Genomic DNA, 18,287 nt, shown 5'->3' with positions numbered 1-18,287 from the left:
TGACAGTTCTAAAGAAATTGCTCTTTTCAGTTTTTCTTCTAAAGGTTTCCATCTCTCATTAGCCATATTCACCAAAAACTCAATAGGGTACTTCAGGTAAGAAAAATAAAATTATTAAAAGGAAATAATTTTCAACAACACACTTAACCATATTATTTCCTTTTATAGTCCAAATTCACCTCTCAATAACTATTTTTACTAGAAATTTTTTATACCCAACCTCAGGAATCAAAGTATAATAAATCCATATAATGGAATAAAAAGTAAAATATACAAGAAAATCAGAAAGCAGATAATTTTGTCATAACAACAAGAATAATGATGATAATAATGTATTCAATGTCAGGAAAAGATAAAGAATTTAAAAATATTAGTTATGATGCCTTAATTGATTGCTAAATATACATCAAATTGTAATTTGAGCTTCCTGAAACCTACAGCAAAATGGGAGATATGGCCAGCTCTATTAATTTCATGGAAATATTCATTCTGTATAATTATCATCAGTGATTTCTTTCCTCTTTCCTCTCCAAACTGTTGATAAAAGTTGAACTGAAGTGGAAGGGGAGAAATTAGTTTTCTGCAGTAAAAGTTCATGACTGTAACCCCCATTAATCTGGATTTGTGTATTGGTCTGCTACTTATTTAGACTTGAAATCAAGGGAAATATATATATTATATATATATAAACAATGTTTAGACTTGGAAACATGCCTATTTTTCTATGACAAAAATTAATAGAAAAAAAATTTACAATTAAAATTTTACCAGTATGAACCTTGAAAAGGATTGGTTGCTGAAAGGTAGGGGAATGGGAGAATGGGCAGTGATGCTGATGAGTATGGCTTTCTTTTGTGATTGATGAAAATGGTGATGGTGTGTGAATACTTTGAAAAGTACTGAATTGTACACTTTAAAAGAATAAGTTTCATGGCATCTGAAGTATATTTCAATTTTTAAAAATTAAAAATGTATTGATAATATGCATATTTGATTTGAAAAATAATCAGATGAAATAAATTAGAAAGTTCCTCTACTGAACTTTCAAACAACAAGTTTTGAGTCTTGTGCCCATGTAATATTTATGAAAGCAAATAGTCCTTTTTTTTTACCAATATAAAAACAAGATTTATTTATTTCTTAAATTGATTTTTTTGCTAGATTATTTGAACTATTGTTTTGCTTTTTCATAGACCCAACATAGCAAACTTTGCAGATAGGTTCTATATAATATCATTCTCTTGTACTGCTTCAAAGTGACTCGCACAGTTTGGGGAGCAGAGGGATTGAAAAATACAAAGTCACTGATTGATAATTGACATGTTCTCAGTGACTTTTTAAGTCTTGTTACAGGATATTGAGCCAATCCATTTGTAGATGATCTAAAGATGGAAAGAAGCCCAGTATCCCAAGTATGTTCAATTCAATGACAGATTGGTATAGAAAAAAAGTATCAATAGTATATAAAAATGAGTAGAATATAACATGGATTTTAGAAAGAAACATAAAAACAAACAAACAAGTTCCAGGATCTGAGTTTAAAAACCAAATTGATGAAATATCCAAGAGGGAAAACAAGACTTAGTTACTGCACTTGTGAAAATGACTTGAAGCGCCAGTTGGCAGCCAGCATGCTGTTAAGAGCTGGGCTAAACACTCAGAAGACCTACGTGTGAATCCGAGCTATCTCAGTTTAGCCAAGTTACCAAATTGGGACAATTTCTAAGAACTCATTTTAAAATATCCATTCTTCCTTCAAATTCTTCTCCACCCCCATTCTTTCTATTTTTTTCTTTTCTTTTTGCAACTTCTAGCAGCTATATGTCATGTCTCTCAATCTACATCTTTATCACACTGTGCTTCATTCTGGATAATTTTCTCTGATTTGTCATCTAATTTATAGACATTCTCTTCAGCTCTATCTAGTTGACTTTGAGCCCACCTAGTGAGTGCTCTTCTGCTTATTTTGGAGGGATGGTCACCTCTGGGTGTGATAAGAAAACACAGAGTGTCATTAAAATGAAGGGTCTGCAATCAGCCAGACCTGGGTTTCAGTCACAAATTTGTTTCTCTTTAGTAATAGATCTGTGGACCTCAGGAAATTCTGGGGGCTTTTTTTAAATCCAAATACGAGGAAAATAGAAGCTTCCTCACAGAGCCATTGTAAGGGTTTCTATTAGTCTGGATCCCCCAAGATGCAGATGTCATGACTAGAATAAATGTCCAAGGATTTAATAGGTAGAAACTCCAATAGAAAAATAGGAGCTGGAAACACTGGGGATTGATTGGGAGCAACCTCAGTTTTAGAGGAGGCAAGAGGCAAGGAAGGTTGTTGGAAGCATCCTAGACCACCAGACAGTCTCAGGGATGTTCAGTAAGGCCATTGTCAGGGAGTCCTCCAATCAAAGTCAGCCATCAATTTAGAGCCATGTCTTCAAAAGTGGGCTTGTCTTTGTATCCCCGCCATACTCAGCCACTGGATGAGAGTGTGGTCTCAGGAAGAGTTGCCTTCATGGAAATATGACAATAGACCTCAGAGCACAGCAGGTAGGGCCTTTGGTCAAGTAAGCTCCCTGTTTTTGAAGGTCTCCAAGTCCTGCTGCTACAGTGTTAAATAATGATATATAATAAGTGCTCACCACAGGATCTAATACAGCATATCCTCTAAGTAAATGATCAATGACTGGTCAATGTCATTATTATTTCTGGATCAGCATAATTGAAACATGATGTTGGAGTATGGTAACTGTCCACTGCTGAGCCTGCAGTTCCCCCTGCACCAAAAATCAACATCTAGGTATCATCTTACCTGGGGCGTTCCACTAATAACAATAAACCACAGCCACTGGAGTTACAGGATCTAGGGAATGGGTATATTTAGGAAGTCCTAGTGGACAAAGCTGGAGCCTAAAGAACAGGAATATCAAGGGAATCCCAGGCAGGCAGAGAGAAAGCGTCTGCGGATTGATCTGTCATCCATCAAAGGTGAAAGCTATGAATTCATAGATTAGCAAAGGCCGACAGCAATATTAATAGAATGGTGATTCAGAACATTTCCTCAGTAAATATGCTGCTGGTGACCTCCTTCCATAGAATGTGGGAGAAGTACCTTTGGGGAAAGAGTTTGCTGTAGTCAACTGAGTCTTCCAAAACAAAAGAGACAATAGTGGGTCTTGGAAAGAAGGGCTTCTCGGTGACTTAGCATAAATATTCACAACTTTGAGACCCAAAAGTGAACACTTTTCCATGGCGTCAAAGAAGTTTTGCACGTTATCCACCAAGGATCAGGGCTTCTGATGAAAAAGAAACTCAGCGATGGAGGATGGAGAATTCCAAAATTTCTATTTCATCCATAGTTCTGCCCTCACTGCATCTGTGATTTGGAGCAAGTCACCTACCTCTGAAACTGCTTTCTCGTCCTTATGATAGGAGCTAGGAGGGGCTTGCTCTCCAAGGCCATTCTCAACAAGAACAATGCTACAACTTTGCCCTAGGTAATCACTGAAACTGGTAGACACTGAGGATTTCTGATCCAAAAGCTATTTTATCCCTTTCAGCTCTCTGCTTCTTATTTTACTCCTGGGGGGAGAAAGGCAACTACTGCCATCCATCAAAGGTGAAAGTCATGAAACCGCTAATTGGTTTTGAATTTAGTCTCATCAGGGGGTCAAGAAAAAATTTGGATCAGAGCTGACAGTTTTGAGTTTGTCCTTAATTTATCGTCTTTGACAAAAAGAAAAGATGAGATACATTTTTCAAAAGCAGAAGAGAAAATGATCTCCCAGGTATCTAATTTGCATGTTAGAAGTCTGCCTTGGCCATCAAGGTTCATGAAAGTTTGAGTTTGTACTGAAAGTGATAGTTGACTCTCAGATAACAAAGGAATGAAAGGGAACCCAGACATGGATAACCCAAAATTATGGCAGCAGGGGATACTGCTGGGATGACGAAGCTGGCACCACACCTGATCTAATCTTTGAGAGCTCTTCTCGCTCACCCACTGTGGGTGTGATTCTTATCCTCTCCTTTCTACATAAGGACCTTCAAAAGTCATGCTTGCCATCTATGCTCACAAAGCTTACAGAAGAGGAAACATACGGAGAGACCCCAGTCAATGAATGCTTCTGTGCCTCCCTTTGACTTCATCCTGATCAGCTAAAATGTCAACTTCTTCCCCCTAAAATCCTAATTTTCTGAAAATCCAAGGACCCCCCCATCTGTTAATTACTGCATACCAGTCCCAGCCTTAGTTACTTGATTTAAAGTAGCATATGGAGATGGGTGATGCAGGATAGGAGGGATTGTGTGTTGAAGTTAGGAAGAAGAGAAATGAGAAGTTAGCTAATAATGACCCTCTCATACTTTCTGGAATCTCTATTTTAACCACAGAGAATGTACAGACCCATTAGCCAGACCCTGGGTAACTGATGTTTGAGCATTATATCAGATATTACTGGAGTCAGTTATCCTAGGCCTTAGAGGTATGTGGTGGGTATACACCTGCTTAGCATTCAAGGCTCAGTGACAGCTGGATTCCCACAAGCATTCACAATGTTTTTAATCTGAAAAGAACCCCTTCTCTCAACACCCTCATCCTACTTCTGTTGAGTTCAATTTGACAAACATTATTTAGACACATTTTATTTTTTTTAAAGAGTTTATTTTTATTTGAGAGAGAGATATGAGTGAGAGGAGGAGCAGAGGGAGAGGAAGAAGCAGACTCCCTGCTGAGCAGGGAGCCTCATGTGGGGCTGAGTTCATGACCTCAGCTGAAGTCAGACACTTAACTAACGGAGCCACTCAGGTGCCCCTACACATTTTATATGCCAGGAACTGAGACAGATGCTAAAGACTATGAATAAGATGGGGTCCCGTTTGCTCATAGATCACTGGGGAAGCAGTTATAAATAGATTACTTCAGTGTAGTAGTGTAAGCTCATTGATAAAGGGAGGCCTTTAGAGGCTCTGAAAGCAGAGGGAGTTGGGTACCATAAATGGGAGAGAATTTCCTTCTCCATCTATAAAAAAAATGCACTTGAGAATATCGTTGTTTGTTCGACAACATCTCTGTGTTGCTGTAAGTCATAAAACAATAAATTTTAAACTGAATTTAAGTTGGAAGTTCAAGCCACTTCACCAGCATGATAATCTCTAGAAATAGTTATGAGCATTCTGTTTCAATACAGGGTGCTAATTATCTCTTGAAGCTTTTTAGCTTAAGGAAACAAACTCTGTCGACTTGGTCTCTTAAGAACAGTATGTCTTAGTTACTGAATCCTCCCGTTTGCTCATTTTCTGTACTGGAGCATTACTCATTCTCACTGGGATTCGAGGGACAGAGTGTAGAGCGACTTCTGAAGCTGGGGGTGGTGGTGAGAGCAGGAGATTGAGAGGCAAAAGGCCATAACCAGAGAAATAATGAGGAACTACATCAGCCAGAAAGTTAGAGATTGAATTAGGAGGTGATTACTATCCAGAATGTTTGGTTGTCCACTTTCCTCTCTCTTAAAGCAAGGCAGTCAGTCTATGTCGGTGACCTGGGCTAGTGTTCCCTTTGCAACCTGGATTAATGATAGAATATTGGCAGGTAATTCCTGCTCTGAAAGTTAGTCCTCTGAGCCAGGAGGTTAGTGATCACCTCGACTCCCTCCAGAAGGCTGGGTGATACTGTATTGTTTCATACCCTCCATGACTGGATATGGAATAGAGACAAGGATGACAACATTTGGTTGTGCAGAGTTGGTCCTCAGAGGTTCCTTATCAAGAATGAATTTAGAAAAAAGCAATATGCCCTGAACAAATGGAAAGGTCAGGGAACCTGGTGACGGCGTTGTGAACCAGTCAACCGGACTGCTATATAAAAAGGACTGGAATCCCTACAAAGCTGGTGAATGAAGCAAGAGATACTGGTGAACAAGCATCAACAGGACATGGTACAGGAGAATCAAGGGTTGGCTCCAGAATGTTGATGTTCGTGCTGGTGGAGCTTTACTTACATGGATCATGACTTGTCTCTGTCTCAGTTTCTCCCAAAGTGAACTGGAATTGTGATAATAAAGTTCCATGGAAGGCTAACAAATGCATACAACATGCACACACATCAAAGTTTAGAATGAATTCAATAAATATCCATTCTTATTATTGTTATTATTATTCTTGTTGTTGCTTTTGTTATCTTTGGAATCACATAGTCTAGAGTGTGGGAATAGATCTTTGATCATGATGTATATTCTTAAACATTTTTCTAGGCTGTTAGGTCATAAAGTTAGTGATAACTTTTTGTTCTGGTTCAACCATTTCTCATCTCACCCAGTAATTGAGGGTGAGGGATTTTGGCTCCTTTGCAGTTTATAATTCACTCCTATCCTTCAAATTCATCACCTTAAGCTAATCACTGTAAATTCTATTTGGATACAAACACAGATCAAATGTGATCTGGGACTCCAGATTTCTGATGATCATTAGCTGACTCTCTGATTATGGCCAATATAGGTATTTTGATACTTTATTTCTTTAATAACAAGGTGCTAGGTGTCTGGCATAGTTTATTTAATGTCTATGAGGCTAGTGCAGTTGCACTTATTTTACAGATAAAGTAACTGAGTATCAGAGAGATTAGCTCATTTACAAAAACTCAAACCACTTGGGTAATTTGGAAACCCTGGATTTGAACCAAGGGCTGTTTGGTGTTGGAGTTTAATCTCTTCATCCTTTCTCTTGTTGCCTCCCCATACTGCTATCATCCAGAAGTCATAATGGTGCTTCAATGGTACCTTTTCTGCCTCCTTCCATGTACAGCACCCTCAAAAGCCTTGCTGACCCCTTATGCCAAAGCCATCTGCTTCTAATCTTGTGATTTTGAATCATCCAAGGCACATTTCTGATTTTCTCAGTTGCTTTGCTCCCTTATCCTATTATCTGATGGATGTTCCGATGTATCCCTTGTCCTGTCCTTTGGTGAGCCCAGCAGCTATGTGTCTTGGTTTCCTTCACTGCCCTACTGGCTGACCAGCCTCTCAGGATGCTGCAACCTGGTGGTTCTCAGCAGCATCAATATTTCCTGGGAACTTGCTAGAAAGGCAAATTCTCAGGGGCCTCCCCAGACCTTCTGCACCAGAAACTCTGGAAATGAGGATCTCTAGATGATCCTGAAAAACATACAAGTTGGAGAACTACTGTGATAGTCTAGTAATGTGAACCCACATTGTTCAGTACAAAAACTCTAAACCTATCCTTTCTTGTTCCAATCCATGAAATGAAACAATGCAAAAGTTTCAAAATGTTCTAACTCTCTTTATATAAATCAGGCATATTTATCACTTAGATGGTTACAAAAAAACCAGGCACCTGGTAACCAGGCTTGTGTATGAAGGGGGTGGGGTGGTGTCCAGAAGGGACAAAGAACTCCCATTTGAATGCTAGACTTTAAAGGAAATTGTTAGCTGGACACTACACAACACAGTCTCTGGGTCACAAAAAATGCAACAGTTACATTTTGAGAACCCATATGTATGTTAATTCCTGGTGCATGTGCTTGTCCACTTACTCTCTACAACATAATTTGGTATTTGCTTTCCAAGTTCTTAAGGAAATTGTAGAGCAATGCAGGGAGTTGGGGAGAGGCCAATGCCCAAAGGTAAGAGAGTAATTTAATTATGACACAAAGGATATGACCTGAGGAAGCACTGCTTATAGGAAAAACTCTTAACAGGAGAACAGTTAAATTTAGATGAATTCAACCAATTGAACTGTTAAAAAGCTAATTATAGTCTTTTTTTTTTTTTTTACCCCACTTTGTAGAAATAAGCATCTGTTTTATTGCTGAAATACTGGTTTGATTATGTGGCATTATCCAGAGCAACCAAGTGTATCATGTAATATAAAAAATTTGTTTCCTACTATCTTTCAAAAATCTGAAAACCTCCAAATTCCCAAGGACCAAGCACCACTGGGCCCCTACCTTTCAAAGAAGGATAATGAACCCATGTGCTGTGAGCCTGCCTATTTTCTGCAGCCACACTCCCACAGGTTATTATTCCTTTTCATTTATAATTCCTTTGTCTCCTCCTCTTAAACAAGCTCCTACACAGCTGTCAAGAACCTTAGGGAAATGATCCTTTTTATGATATTGTCAGAGAGAAAGAGAAACTTGCTTTTCCTCTGGGCTCCCATTTTGCCCTTCCCTTCCCATTAAAGTGAAGTGATTTTCCTAGTATCACATGATTAAACAGCCTTGGGACTCAAGCTCAGACTCTGAATCCTTAGAAAGAGTAAGGAGAGGAGAATAGCAAGATAAGAAGGAAGTATTCCAGTATCAGCAAGACCTTCATCTAGGTTCTCAAATGTCTGAAAACTCTTGGTTCCAAAAAATTCAGAGAAGCATGAGTCCATTCTGTAATCCCCGTGCCAAGTAGGACATCCTTGAAGCATCTGCCTTTACAAGGGGATGTTGGCCAGTCTCTGCTCAGAAAGGACTCTTTCATCTTCCATTCAGAAGCACAGAAAGAGGTAGCTTTCTTTTTACCTTTAAATGTTTCTTTTTACCTTTAAATGCTCCTCTCTCCCCAACACAACACCTCCTGGAGCTGTCCATCATCACACCTCACCTATGTTGTGTTCAAGCCCTAATAAGTTCCTTTTTACCACAGGGAACTTATTGCTAAGATTTTAATGAACTGCAGATTGTATTGACTTCTCTTGTAAATCGTTCATTACCCTTGCAAGGAAGGACACTTTTTTTTTTTTTTTTTTGTAATTTTCATTATTTGAGACACTCATGTTAAATCACTATGTTTGCATTTTTATTTTATTTTATTTGCAAACCATATATATCCATCCTTCAACTTCACTTATAGGACGAATAAAATATTTACAATATTCTGACACCTCTAAACTTATCAAATGAATTTTCTGATCATGGTTAAGCTGAATAATTTCCTTCCAAAGACTGGTTCGATTGAATTCATAAAATGACACAACACACAATATGTGTACAGCCTAATGGTGGAGAGCTCCTAATTCTGGAGACAGGCCGGCTTGCCTTTTACAGGATGCACTGCTGCTTACTTGATGTGCTTTACTTAACTCTTCAATAGCAATAACAATAATATTTATTCTAAATCCCATAGTGCAAGGTCACTGTGAAAAGTACTTAACAAACATGTTCCCTTTTCAGCTTTACAATAATCATATGAAATGAATACAGATATTCTCACTTTACAGATGAGAAATCAGAGGTATAGAGAGGTCAAGCAGTGTGCTCAAAATCACACAGATAGTAAATAGGGGACTGAGATTAAAAGCCAGGCAAGGTACCTCCAAAATCTACTCCCAAGGTCAAGCTTCCTCTTTTGTAAAATGTGGGTAGTGTTACTGATCTGAGGGGTTCTTGAGAGGAGGAGGAAGAAGAGTGGGACTAAGACACGCAACACAAGGCACCCAGTGCAAGCTTTTTCTAAAGACTACTCTGAAGAACTTCTCAAGGTCACAAGCCAGTAAACAGCTCTCAAAGGTATGCAGGAAATGAAGGGAAAATTCAAGGAAATGGTCATAAATTTGGGGGGATTTAGAAGCTAGGAGCAACTAAACATGAAGATTGACATTTCAGGAAATGGCAACCTCATCTCTATTTTCAGAATCCCAGATATATTAGAAAACAAACACAAAAACAAAACAAACAACAAAAAACACACTCTTATCAAAGACATTAAAAAATTAGAATTACTTACATTGGTTTTTTCTAATCTCCCCAAGTTATTTTCTTCCCAATCTTTTTCTCTTTCACCTTTTATTTCCTAATTTTTTCTAGTGAAGTAGCAAAACTGTAAATGCTTTGTCATGGTTTATGAAAGGAAGAAGTGTCTTTTTAAATGTCCTCTCTATACCAAGACCTTCGCTTAGCTCCGTGGACCCTCACACTGTCTGTAAAAAGATGCATTATCCCATACTGCAGATGAGGAAATTTGCCTGTAGTCCATGGAACTGACCTTACCACTCTACCCTGGCTTCAATCCAGAGATAAGCTCAAGGACCCAGAAATAATACAGTCTGCAGCAACAAAGAAAATCCCACACATCAGTTTTAAAGAAAAATCCTTCAATTTGTTTCCCTTTTATTTATTAATGTAGCAATTACTCTCCTTTTGCAGCTCTGTGTTCACCCCTCCAGAGAAGAGAAGCTTGTCTTTGCTCGTTGCCTTTGTGACTATGGACTAACCACTGGGGTAACCCACTGCCTTCTCAAGTACCTGAGGTTCATGGCTGTATTGAGATTTTGACCTCCCAGCAACCATTTGCTAACTTTTGGGTTTTTGTTTTTAAGAATTTATTTATTTATTCATAAGAGATACAGAGAGAGAGAGAGGCAGAGACTTAGCCTGATGCTGGACTCGATCCCAGGACCCCGGGATCATGACCTGAGCCAAAGGCAGTTGCTCAACCACCGAGTCACCCAGGTGTCCCCCATTTGCTTATGTTTGATTCGCACAGTTAGACTAGACAGGAGACACAGATGCAGTGAGCTGAGTGTTGGCTTCCTGACGCTGGCCATGTGCTTGTGTACAGCCAAAATTGTGCCTTCCCTGCCTTGCCATTTCAGCGTCTGCTGTAGGAGGATTTTGCTAACTGAACCTTAATTCTGAACCTTAATCATACTGTTCTTCCAGCAGATAGTTTCCTTCCCCTCTGCCACCTTGCTCTCCCTTTCTTGTAAAATTGAAATGACATCACTTATTCCCAGAATGGCGTGGGTTTATTTTTCTCTCCTTTTCTAGATTGGGTAGCAGTAACATAATAAAAGCTAAAGTCCTAAACATAGGAGATAGGATGAAACTGAAGTTCCCTTTTTCTGTCAGACATCGAGGTTCCCCGGAGGCTCTCCCAGAGCTGATTTTCCTTCACTCTAAAACTGCATCCTGACACAGGCACAGAACAAAGCATCCGTTTTGGCATTAAAAAAAAAAAAAAAAAAGATTTTATTTATTTGAGAGAGAGAAGGGGGGAGAGAGAGAGAGATAGCAGAAGCAGGGAGAGGGGGCAGGGGAGGAGCAGGGGGAGGAGAGGGAGCTGCAGACTCCCTGCTGAACTGAGAGCTTGATGTGGGACTCAATCCCAGGATCCCAGCTGGGTTACGACCTCAGCTGAAAGCAGCTGTTTAACGGACTGAGCCACCCAGGCAACCCCGGCAGGTTTGTGGGTTTTTTTTTTTGTTTGTTTTTTGTTGTTTTGTTGTTGTTTTGTTTTGTTTTGTTTTTTAAACACAGTACTGTGGGTAGATTGGATTTCAAAGACTTCAGATGCATTGGCTTGATGGTATGTCCCAGGGGCAATATAACCTCAAGGGAAAAGAGTCAAGAGGGGAGTAGGTACTTAGCAAGTAAGCAGATAAAGAATTTGTATTCAGTCATAAAAACTCAGATAAGAGAAATAGGCAAAAGAAAAAGCCTGGCTGGATCTGACTCTTTGTAAAGGGAGGCACTGTCATGGTCACGTTGTCCAAATGGACTCAGTTTCCTTCAGCCGTGCTAAATGCCAATGAGATTCTGGTTTAGGTTACAAAATGTTACTGAGAGGGTGGCTGCGGTGCCTCAGTCAGGGAAGCATCTGAGTCTTGAAGTTGGCTCAGGTTGTGTGTAGAGATCAAGCTCCCCATCGGGCTCTGTGCTCAGTGGGGAGTTTGTTTAGGATTCTCTCCCTTCTCTGCCCCTCCTTCTTACTCTCATTCTCTCAAATAAATAATATTAAAAAAAATACTACTGAGAGAGAAGAGAGTTGATGGCAGTGCTAGCATCTGCACCCCCCCTTGTCTCTCTCCTCCCAGCCTCAGTGTAGAGTCCTCTTCTGCCCTGTGAAAATGAGTCCTCTTCTGGAGCATTGGCTTCTAACCCCTCCCCATCTTGGAGATGTGTCAACCGATTATAGCCTTCCTCCAATACTGATTCCATTCTCTCTCCCATACCTTTATCATCTCTTCTTATAGTGGTTCATTCCATAAAGGATGTAAAGCACTTGAGTCTCTCTCAATGCAAGGAAAAAATAAACAAACAAGACATGACTTTCTTCCAACTCCTCCAGTAATAACTGAGTAATAGCTCACTCATGTGTCCTCCCCCAAGAGCCAACCATGTCTTTTTCTCTAGATGCTTCCACACTGTATCCGGTCTCCCACTTCCCCCTTATCCTCTTTATTCTGACTTCTCCTTCCTAGTTTCCTTTTTAAATATTTTTCTTTTGTCCTCTAGGGGCCACTTCTATAATATCATGACTGCTTTTTTTTTTTTTTTTTTTTTTAAGATATTATTTGTTGGCTTTGGCCATAATTGGTGAGAATTTAGCTATTTTTTTCCTCTCTATTCTTTTGCCATTTTTATAGCTACTTCTCTCCACTTCTTTACACAGTCATCAATTTTATGTTGTCTTTGGAGCTTCCCTTCTTTATTTACATGAAAACATGACCACACTCTTTTCTTGCCTCCCATCTTCTTCCAACTGCTCATTGACTTTTGCATTATATAAATGTATGACATTTTTTTTGTTCTCTAAACATTATTCTATCTTCCATTTTGTCAAAGGTTTATCCCTAAAGTTGGACATAAACCAGAGTTATTTTATTTACTTTGTTTTGCATTATTGAAATAAAAAGACATGTGCTTCTTTACACTCTTGAGAATATTTTCTATCTTCTTAGTAATTCTGATAGCTGAGATTCACTCCATACCTCTTTTTGCAGTTTATAGGTCTAAAATTTTAATTTAGACTACTAGCTTTCTGAGCCTGATTTTCAATAGTGACTTTGTGATTTTTGTGTAGATGCCTACTCTAACTAATATCTATCCCAAGTAATATTTTGCTACTGCCCATCCTGTGGATTTTGTTATAATTTAAAGCATATAACTGTGTATAATATTAAAGTGATTTCTATAGTCACCGTGGTATAACTATTTGAGGGAAGATGGCTTTTACTAAATTCAAATTATAAAACACATGCTGTTTGAGAAGCACATATTCAGGAGGGATTAAATATTTAATATATTTTTATTTAGAAAGGAAGATGCTCTTAGACTTGGCTAAACATGTTTTCTAAAGGTAGTAATAACAGAATGCTCAATCTCTAGCAGTTCACTCTTTCTAGAGTTATCTAAAGAACTGAGGTGACTGAAAATTGTTTTATATTGAGATATTAGAAAGAGACATTCAAAGAATAACAGTGTTGTAATAGACACATCCCACATTCTTGTTTCTCTATCACTGCTTTATTATATATAAAACCTTATAAAACTTTAGTTGTTTTAATAATCATCACCTTCATAATTATCATCATGGTTATCATTTTAGCATTAAAAGAGAGAGAGAGAGAGAGAGAGAGCAGGGGCTTCTGGGTGGCTCAGTCGGTTAAGTGCCCAACCAGTGATTTCAGCTCAGATCGTGATCTCAGGGTCATGAGATAGATCCCTACGCTGGGCTCTGTGATTAGTGGAGAGGCTGCTTGAGATGCTCTCCCTCTCTCTCCCTGCCTCTGCCCCTCCCTGACCCTGCTCTAAAAAAATAAATAAATAAAATTAAAGCAAATTAATCTACAGCAAATTTCTCACTATCTCCCTCATTCTGAAACCCTTTAACTTTTTTTTTTTTAAATTTCAGCTTTATTGAAGCATAATTGACATATAAAATTGTAAGATATTTAAAGTGTGCATCATGGTGATTTTATATCCATATACCTTGTGAAAGGATTTACCCTTGCTATATAGTTAATTAACACATTCACCACCTCACAAATCTGCTTTCTTTCTTTCTTTTTTTTTTTTTTAGTGACAACATTTAAATTCTACTTTCTTAGCAAATTTTAATTACACAGTATAGTATTATCAACTATAGTCACCATGTGATACATTAAATCTTAGGCTTTGTTCATCTTACAGCTGAAAATATATATACCCTTTACCCAATTTCTCCCTATTTTCTCTAACCCCTTGCCATTGGAAACCACTTTTCTACTCTGTTTCTGGAATTCAACTTTTTTTTTTTTTTTTAAGGTTCCACATGTAATTGATGCTGTGCAGTATTTCTCTTTCTCTGTCCAGCTTAGCTCACTTAGATTAATGCCTTTAAGATCCAACCATGTTGTGGCAAATGGCAGAATTTCTTTCTTTCTAAAAGCTGAATAATATTCCTCCGTGTGTGTGTGTGTGTGTGTGTGTAATATATATTTCACACCTTATTTATTCAATCCACTGATGGACACTTAGGTCATTTCCACATGTAGGCTTGCAATGAATGTGGGAGTGCAAATGTATCTTTGATACTCAGCTTTTATTTCCTTTGGCCATATACCCAGAAGTGGGGTTGCTGGATCATATGGTAGTTCTATTTTTAAATTTTTTGAGTGACTCAATATTGATTTCTATGGTGTCCCACTAACAGCACATACGTGTTCCCCCTTTCTCTGCATCCTCACTGATGCTTCTTATCTCTTTGCTTTTGTGGATAGCTGTTCTAGCAATTGTAAGGTGGTATCATGCATTTCCCTGATGATGAGTGACACTGAACATCTTTTCATGTACCTGTTGGCCATTTGAAAGTCTTCTTTGGAGAAATGTCTACTCCGTTCCTCTGCCCATTTTTTTTTTTTTTAAAGACTTATTTTTTTAATAGGTCTTTTTTTTTTAATTTTATTTATTTATGATAGTCACACACAGAGAGAGAGAGAGAGGTAGAGACATAGGCAGAGGGAGAAGCAGGCTCCATGCAGGGAGCCCGACGTGGGATTCGATCCTGGGTCTCCAGAATCGCGCCCTGGGCCAAAGGCAGGCGCTAAACTGCTGTGCCACCCAGGGATCCCCTCTCTGCCCATTTTTTAATGGGATTATTTGATTTCTTTTGTTATTAAGTTGTCTGAGTTCTTTATATATTCTTATCTGATATGCAAATTGAAAATATCTTTTTCTATTCTGTAGGTTGTCTTTTTACTTTGTTGATGGTTTTCTTTGCTGTACAGAAGCTTTTTGAGTTTGATGTAGTCACATTTCTTTATTTTTGCTTTTGTTGTCTTTGATGTTGGTGTTAAATTGAAAAAAAGATAATTGCCAAGACCAATTTTAAGTATTTTATTACCTATGTTTTAAGAGTTTTGTGGTTTTAGGTCTTATATTCTAGTCTTCAATCCATTTTGAGTTAATTTTTGTGGGTGGTGTAAGATAGTGATCAAGTTTCATTGTTTTACATGTGACTGTCCAGTTTTCGCAACAGCATTTATTAAAGATGCTAGCCTATCCTCATTGTTTATTCTAGGTTCCTTTGTTGTAAATTAATGGGTTATTTATGCTTGGGTTTATTTCTGGGCTCTTAATTCTGTTCCATTGATGGATGTATCTCTTTTTAATCCCAATACCACGTTGTTTTGGTTATTATAGCTATGTAATATACTTTGAAGTCAGAGAGTGTTTCTCTTTTTCAAGATTGCTTAGACTCTTTGGGGTCTTTTATTGTTTCATACAAATTTTAGGATGGCTTGTTCTATTTCTAGGGGGAAAATGCCATTGGAATTTTGACAGGGATAGATCTGAATCTGTAGATTGCTGTGGGTAGTATGGACATTTAAACAATATTAATTCTTCCAAACCTTGAGCATGGAATATCTTTCCATTTATTTGTGTCTTCTCCAATTTATTTCAACAATATCTTATAGCTTTCAACGTATAGATCTTTAATTCCTTGGTTAAATTTACTCATAGGTTTTATTCATTTGTTGCAATTGTAAATGGAATTGATTTCTTAATTTCTCTCTCTGATAGTTTATTATTGGTGTATAGAAATGAAACTGATTTTTGTATATTGATTTGGTATCCTTTGATTTTACTGAATATGTTTATTAGTTCTAACACTGTTTTGATGGAGTCTTTAGGTAAGTCCCCTAGCTTTAAATTCAGTGTGCATCAATTTCTAAAAGTACTTTTTTGTTCATTTCGTCATATTCCAATAGTTTCTTTTAATCCAAGTTTTTCCCTAATTTGTCCACATAGTTATAAGCTCTAGCATGAAAAAAAGAGAGAGAGAATGGAAGGAAGGAAAGGAAAAGAAAGAGAAAAGGGGAAGAAAAGAAAGGCAGAAGAGGACAGGAGGGCAAGAAAACATATTTAAACTTCTCTTTGAAGTAGAATATATCACTTATATTATACATTCAATGATTTCAAGTTTAGAATCTCTCAGTGCTCAGATACAAGTGGAAGAGTCATAAAAAACAAGGTTTTGTTTATAAAAGAAGGAAAGAGCTTGCTGCCCTGTATTTCAATCTATTCGATCCCACCACAGTAGCATCTAATTTTTTTTAAAATGTCATTTACTTGTGGCACAGGCAAACAGTCTCACCTCCTGAAGGTGTTATCTTGTTAAGAAGCATAATGCCTTCCTAATAAAATCCAGGTGATTTATAGCATGTACACAGAGGAAGCAGATTTGGGGTAAAAATTGACAGTTATGCAAGTATCAGAATTGCCAGCTGCTGCACTGTGGTTCCCACTGGAAAGAAATTTGCCCTCTTGCTGGGAGCCATCTGTGTAGGAGAAGGAAGACTCATTCCCAGGAAGTTCCACCATATCTACGTGCTGAAATAATCTAAACAGGCTCTTTCATAGTTCCCTTTCATGTTGTTAATAACAAGAAAATTAATAGTACATGTTTTAACATCAATTCATAATAACAAGAATAACTGAAAATTCCAACTAATAACTAAACACTTGGAGTGCTGCATTCAAAATTAATTGTGAGTATTCCTTCCTTTAGGCATTTCTTTCTGATCAGGCCTCACCTCAAGTGGCCTAAGGACTCCTCCACATGGGCCCTACCATAGCATCCTTTGCATAACCTTTGTAACAACTGATGCACTGTATCTTAATTATTGTTTTCCTTTCTTTTGTTAACCAAAGTAAGAGATTATGTATCATTTGGATGTATGTCCCCAATATGTGGTTCAGTTCCTGGTGTATAATAGGCACTTAATAAATTTTAATGAATGAGTAAACTCACAAAGCACCGCACACACAGTTTCTCATCTGATTAGCATGATTATCCTGCTGAGTGAAAGACAGAAAATTTTATTAGCACCCCCTTTTACACGTGAGCAGGGGCAAAAAAATCTAGGGACACAATTTACGAAGGCTGCACTGCAAATCAATGGTGGAGGGAGTCCCACACTCTGTTCTTTCAAGCTGCTGACTCCTCCATACAAAGATGAGGGCAAGTGACAGATCTCATGCCCAGGATCCTAGATGAGAAAGTCAGGGACCTAGGCATTACTGGTCTTATGGCTTTGATAAACCAGTTAGGCTCTGTTTCTTCACAATACCCACCTAAAGAAAGTGAGCAGATACATGTGAAGGTGTATCACAAAGTAAAAACCCTAAGTAACTGAATATGTTAGTTTTTTATAACCCAAAGAGGATGATACAGTTAAAGTGGCTATTTATTCATTCATTACAGGGAGTCTATTGAGAGACTACTCAATTTCATTGTTTCCACTCCTAATATGCACTCTGCTACAATACATTCTCTGCATTGTAGCCAGATGACCTCTCCAACGGGTGAAGCTTTAGTCTGCTAACTTAAGCCTTCCAAGGGCTCCTGGAATTTCAAACCATTAGCTAAGCAACATGATCCTTCATGAGATGATCCCTGCTCACTTTTCTAGTCTCATCAAGACCCAGTCTGACCTGCTGGGTATACTCTTGTCTCATTGATCTTTTACATTTCCTCAAAACACATATGTAAGGGATGGTAGATACATATTTGGGGTGTGCGGGGGTGGGTATGTGTGGGTGTGCATGCATATATGCATAGTGTATGAGAACTCTATATACAATGTGGAGGTCTTTTGCAAAATGAAATTACTCACATCATGGGATATTACTATAACCATTTAAAATAGTGCCTAAAGTATCTATTTTCTCATTCAGGGATCATCTATTAAGATCTACCTATATCTATTATCTATAAGTATATCTGCATCTATTCCTTACTGGAGAGAGCCTTCCTGACCTCCTGGACTAGTTAAAACTCTCCAATTCTAGGCTTTTTGAAATCCTTAGAACCTTATATTTCTGCTTTCATAAAATTTATCACTCATTTACCATGTCTATGTCTGTAAAAGACTCTAAGTTGTATGAATCTAGAGGACCTGTTTGTTTAACTTATTCATCACTGTCCTAAGGATTTAGTATAGCTCCTAGTATACATTAGATGCCCAATTGATATATGTTGGGTAGAAGCTTGATAAAGAGATACACCAATGTAACATGC

The 18,287-nt window shown here is 38.0% G+C and overlaps 1 long non-coding RNA gene across 3 annotated transcripts in view; it reads left to right on the top strand.

Annotated features, from left to right (window-relative positions):
- Window positions 1–11,037: 11,037 nt before the first annotated feature.
- Window positions 11,038–18,287, top strand: part of LOC140610451 (uncharacterized) — a 194,097-nt gene continuing 186,847 nt past the window's right edge. For all 3 annotated transcript variants that reach the window (XR_012012107.1, XR_012012104.1, XR_012012102.1), the window contains exon 1: window positions 11,038–11,185. This is a non-coding gene — a long non-coding RNA (uncharacterized lncRNA). The remainder of the gene's footprint in view (window positions 11,186–18,287) is intronic.

Source organism: Canis lupus, chromosome 2 (assembly GCF_048164855.1).
Source record: "Canis lupus baileyi chromosome 2, mCanLup2.hap1, whole genome shotgun sequence".
In the NCBI taxonomy this organism is placed as follows: Eukaryota; Metazoa; Chordata; class Mammalia; order Carnivora; family Canidae; genus Canis; species Canis lupus.
The sequence above is the reverse complement of the archived record's forward strand: the minus strand, read 5'-3'. Positions and strand labels throughout refer to the sequence as shown.